Source organism: Acanthisitta chloris, unplaced genomic scaffold (genome assembly GCF_000695815.1).
Source record: "Acanthisitta chloris isolate BGI_N310 unplaced genomic scaffold, ASM69581v1 scaffold33626, whole genome shotgun sequence".
Classification (NCBI taxonomy): domain Eukaryota; kingdom Metazoa; phylum Chordata; class Aves; order Passeriformes; family Acanthisittidae; genus Acanthisitta; species Acanthisitta chloris.
In genome coordinates, this window is record NW_008677061.1 from 25308 (window position 1) to 31307 (window position 6000).

Sequence of the window (6000 nt, forward strand, 5' to 3'; positions counted from 1 at the left end):
ATGGGAAAATTGTAGGGAGGCTGCAAATTGCCCAAGGCTGAGCACTTCTGGGGAGAATAATCCAGGCACTGTAATAATATATATAAAAAAAAAAGTATAGGAGCTTTGTCACTCTACCTTTGTCTCAGACCTGTGCCTCCTGGGATGTCACCCCACACTGAAGGAGAGTGCATGCTGCTTGCCAGGGCTGCTCTGACTGGAGCCCACAGGCAGCTGCTGGGGCACAACAGCACTGCAGCCACCCCATCACAGTGAGGGTGTGTGTTCCTCAAGCTTTGGGGCTCCTGGGTTTTGCCATCCCAGCACTGCTGTGTGAAGGCTGACAGTAGCCTGGCTACTCTTGCAGTTGCAAAGGGGAGCATTAATATTTAACTCCCTCCCCCAGGCCACAGGGCTGAACGGTTGATCGCTGCCAAAACACCTCTGCGTTCACACAGAGTTCAACAGAGCAGCTTCCTGCCCTTCTGTAGGATCTGAAGGGACTGTATTTACATTTCTGACAGTGCAAAGCTAAGATCTCTGTTATTCCTGCTTCCTTTGGGTGTCTCAGGCTTGCTGTGGGGCTTTTCCCAGTGCTGCAAAGCTGGGAGCTGCATCCACTATGTCCTGTGGCTTTTGGCAGCTGTAGGCAGGGTAGGCATGGAGGGCATGCAGATCTGTTCCTCCCATGGTTCTCTCAGGTATTCATTGCTTTAGAGAACCAGAGTATCACTCAGTAATGGAGGAATTCTTGCTTACTATGATGGTGGGCAGTTCATGCCCAACTGGGCAATGCTTATTTAGGGCAAATCAGTGTTTCAGCTTAACTTGGCTAAGTTTCCCTTCTCCCCTCATCCCAGCTATGTCCTGACCTTTTTCTTGATGATCATGGGGATGTGCCACAAGGCATGACAACCAAACGACCCAATTTTGAACTCTGAGAATCTGAGGACTCAGTGAACAAATTTGCAAGACAGTCTGCAGATTTTGGAACATCCAGGATTCAAGCAAGGCCAGACTGAACTTGAATGGTTCTAGCACACATTCATAATGTTGGTGTGCAGTTTTTCCTACCCATCACCCTGTTGTTCTTGGGTCTGACTGCATATGTGTTATTTGGTTCATTTCTCAAGTGCCTTCATGGTGTAGAATGTAGCCAAAATAGACATGCAGACTTAGCAGGAGAGCAGGTCCTGTCTGTGCTCCCTGGCCCACCATATGGTTAGCTAATGAGGCAAAACAAGGAGCTGTGAAAATGGCCTGTGGTGATATCACTTAAGAAAGTCTTAATGCATACAAAGACCCTGGAAAAATGCATGGGGATGCAGTGAATGGGTTGTGTGGAGAGGTTTGGCTTGTGTTTTCAAAATGCTGATGAGCTGTGTGGTTTACTTTACAGTACATGTCGGGATTTGGAAATGAACATGTTTCTGAGGATCCACGCTGCCCAGGAGCTTTACCAGAGGGACAGGTACTGAGGGGTTTTTTAAGTGCTTTATCAAAATGACATGGAATAGAGCAAATATCTACTCCCTGGGCTTTTTTTCATCTTAACATGTTTCCTTTTTCTCTCCCACCACAAAAATCCCCAGGAACCTTCTTTATGCAAGACTGGAATAATAAGGTGCTGGCAAAAATCAGAATTAAAGATTTCCATTCATACCTATTTTAAAGTTACTCATGAGCTTCCAAGTTGCACCTTGAGGGTTAAGACGCCTAAATTTCCTCTGCTCAACAGCAGGTTTTTTTCCTAAAGGAGTCTCCAATACAAGTGGCTCAGCCCAACTGAGAAGGAAGCCATAGGCTCTGGAATAAACCAGAGAGGAAGTTTGAAGCTTGGCAGACAGATATGCTCATGCAGTAGGAGCAGCTTTCACAAATTCTGTAGGAAGTGGGTTCATGAAGGTGACACACAGCAGCATCTTTGTAGGGATGTGAATGCCTGTAGTAATAAACTGACAGATTCATTCTTAACAGGAACTTGTGAACATAAATTATGTTGGGTCATTCTGTTCCAAGGAAACGAATCATGACCCATGTGGTGGTAGTCCCTTGGTCCACAAAGGAAAGAACAAAACCCTAAAGAATTAAAGCTCTCTCACATCCTTTGCACTGGTCTCTTTTACACCAGCACAAACTTTGAGGCTGCCTGTGGCTTCCCTTGGATCTCCTGTAATCCCTTGGACTTGGATGGCAGCACCTCTCCTATGAAGACAGGCTGAGAGAGGTTGAGGTTGTTCAGCCTGGAGAAGAAAGGCTCTGGAGAGACCTTATAGCACCTTCCAGTACTTGAAAGGGGCTACAATAGAGCTGGAGGGGGACACTTTACAAGGGTATGCAGCAACAGGACAAGGGGGAATAGCCTTAAAATGAAAGAGAGTAGGTTTAAATTAGCTATTAGGAAGAAATTCTTCATTATTAGAGTGGTGCAACACTGGAACAGGTTGCACAGACATGTTAGGAATGCCCCATTCCTAGAACAGTTCAAGGCCAAGTTGGATGGGGCTTCAGGCAGCCTGATCTAGTGGAAAGTTCCCTGCACGTGGCAGAGGGTTGGAACTAATGGTCTTCAAGGTTCCTTCCAACCCAGACCATTCTGTAATTCTATGACAGAATCACAGCCAATGACATCCTTGGTGCTCCTCTTCATCCTCTGTGCAAAGAGGCCAATGGGGAACTTCACCCTTTGCTTTGCCTGAGTTTTCTGGATCTCCCCAGTTCTGATGTTTTACAAATTATGTGCCAGTGTGAATACTAACACACAACACAATGATGCAATAAATGCATATATGTGTCTGCATGGCAGCCTACGGTGTGCTCACAAGAAAGACAAACTGCTGTGCTGGATCAGGCTGATGACTTGGCTGGTGCAGTGCCTTCTTTCTAAGGCTGACTAGTAAAACAGTATGAAAGAGGCACCTTAAAACAGGAAATCAATAGTGGTGGCTGCTGGTCTAAACAGGCAGCAGGCTGTGGTGGATGTGTTCCTCAAGGTTTCCTAGAACAGCATTGCTTTCCAGAGGTAGACCCCTCCAGCTCCTTGTCAAGGTACTGCCATCTGGACAGAGTCTGGACTCAGTGTCAAAAGAGTTAATAGAAAAATCTAAAAATGAGTTAGACAAAAAAAATAAATCTTCAGTCCCAGGGGTGGATCCTTTCTCCTATGCAGTATTTATAAGACTGGCATCTGCAGTAGTGCTGGCTAAGACAAAAATTACCAGGGCTATTGATCCCCCTGCTTCACTGCATACCCATAGCGACGAGGAAGAGTTTGAGGGCTGGAAGCTGTGTGTGCTATGAGAACTTTGCCTTCTGCCCACCTGTCAGGGCAGTGTTTGATACCGTATGCATGGCTGATCCGCTCAGCCACAGCAGGATGACAGGATGCTATACTAGACCTTGCAGGTGGGAGATGGGATAGCAAATGGTGTATGACTGTCCCACCAGGGTATTTCCTGCAGTTCTTGGATGCCTTTGCATTTTGATGATCTCAAACAAATAGATGCTGGCCTATTTAGATCAAAATACTTAGTTTGTGTTCTCTGAAAAGAAGGAATCTGTCCTTCAGTTATGAACTCACAGGGGCTGCTAAACCTGTTCTAGTTGTACCCATGACTCTGCAAAGGGGAGAGTGCCCCCTTTGTACTCCAAAGGACTCTCACTGTGCAGAAACCCTGCAGAAGAGCAAAAGCTCCTACACATATCACTCCCACTTTGGGGCAGCAAGCAGCACTGTCAGAAGGAATCAGCATGACACCAAAACTCCTACTGTGGGTACCCGTGCCCTGGGCAGAGGGCAGGAGGAGAAGGGGGTGTTTAGTGGATTCAACTGCTGTGAGTCTGTATCAGCCTCCTGAAAAAAAAGCCAGACATGATGCTCTGGGGTAACCCCTCTAAACACTTGGTCTCAAAAAAATTTGTGCATAATAGCAGTCTGCTTTGCAGTCTATGAGCGTTTGGAATTATTCCCTTTTCCCTGATGCTCCCATTGCTGCTCCTGCTGAGCACTGCCCCTTGCACTGCCCACTGACCCTCTATTGCTGCCTCAATGGCTGTGCTGACTCCTTAGGGCACTTTTGTGGCAGTGGGAATGGAGTCTGGGGTCTGGCTGGAACCTGTGGGGCACTCAGCCTCACAGGAGCAAGCAGATACACAGGAGACACACAGCAAGCACAACCTTAGGAGAGCACACCACCTCAGGGCACCGGGGTGCTGGGTGTCTGCTGCAGAGCACTGTTGGAGGCTTCAGAAGCAAATCCCATGCCACTGCTCCTCACTCCTTATTTTTGTTTCTCCTCCCCTACAGAATAACCCTCAAGTCTGCCCGTATGGTCTGTATGCTGAACAGCTCTCAGGCTCTGCCTTCACCTGTCCCAGACCCACCAACAAGCGAAGGTATCGTCACCCCTGGCAGTGGGTGGGTGATGTGGGGCACTTGGGGTAAGCATCAAGGAGTGATGGAGCAGCTGCCTTGGTGCTTTCTGCAAGCTCTTGTGGGTAAAAACCCTCCACTGTGCACTGGACAAGGACAGAAATTCACAGGAGAGGGAGAGGAAAGGCTTTGGTTGAGGCAAGTGGGTTAGGAAAACACTGAGAATGGGAAAGTAGGGATGGGAAATAAAGTGGTTTTCTGAGCAAGGCAAAGAAGCAAGGTGCATGTTCACTGGGGCCAGATGGTCCCGAGTGGGTTGTGTGTGCTGTCAAAACAACTGTGGCGTTTCAGCCCTGATGCTACTACAGAAATGCCACCTGTGTGACTGGCACTGGTAAGCAAATGATGGACAGTGTCAAAACCAAACCTCTGAGCAGAACTCTTTCTTCTTCCTAAGGGATGTTCCTGCACACTGACTGGGGCCAGTGAGCTGCTAGCTCAGGCTGTTCCAATTTTAGGGCTGTCCAGGGGCTCAGAGCAGTGCCAGGCACCCAGCATGCTGCTTAACACCTCAGCAGTGCTGGGGACAGCTTGTTCCAGCCAGCAGCAAACTTCCCAAAGCTCTGTCCTGGTCATCATGCTCCAGCCATGACCAGATTGCAGAAGATGGATTTCTCATTTTGCTTCTCCCAGTGTGGCTTTTCTATCCCTTTTGTTGTTCGTTCAAATGAAAGACAAATGCATTATCCGAGATGCCTAGCAGAGCTCTGATCTCCAGGCTGGTGCCAGCTCTTGGTGTGTGTGTGGGAAAGGGATGAATCATTGTTTGCTGCACAAAGATGTCCTTGATGGAATTTTTCCAGCTCTCAAGGGAGAGTTCTCTCCTCCCCTCTCCCACCCACCCAAACTGCAGCCACCACTCTTAACACATCAAAGGTATTGGCAGCCCTGCCTAGCTCAGGCTTTCCTGATTACCTCTGCTCTCTCACCTGATTAAAAGCCCAGGCCTGGGCCTGGCTGCACTCATGCACAGTGTGTGGATGTTAACCACAGCTGCCAGAGCAGCAGGGGCCATAGCCATGGCCACAGCAGGCAGCAAGGAAGGAGAGTGACAATCCCAGGCAGAGATGGAGGCATGGGAGACCTCCTACAGCTGCAGGAGGCATTACATAAAACTCTGGTCTTCACTGCATGGGCTTACTGGTGGTCATATGGGCATGGTCAGCCAGGCACAGGATGCTTCTTTCAGTATTCCATCTGCACTCAGATACAGGCTGTGACCTTCAGTCTCCAGAAAGCTCCTCGGTTCTTTCAGTTATATACTGTGCTCACCTCTGTCTTGCCTGACACACATTTGTTTCCAGCTGAGAGTTTTCTGTATTTCAGCCCCAGATCAAAATGTATCTTTAGATTTTATGTACATATAAATGTGTGTTTGAATGTAGACATATGTAACGATACATAAATACACATATAGATATTTACCTATATATAACGTATTTGTATTTAGAGCCTATAATAAAAGCCATGTCTCTGGAAATCTCTGGTTGGGAGCTGCTGTTTGATATTTAATATTAATTTCAATATTAATATTATTAATTTGATATTTGATACACCTTTTGTTCCAGTTGCCACCAATGTAAATGTTA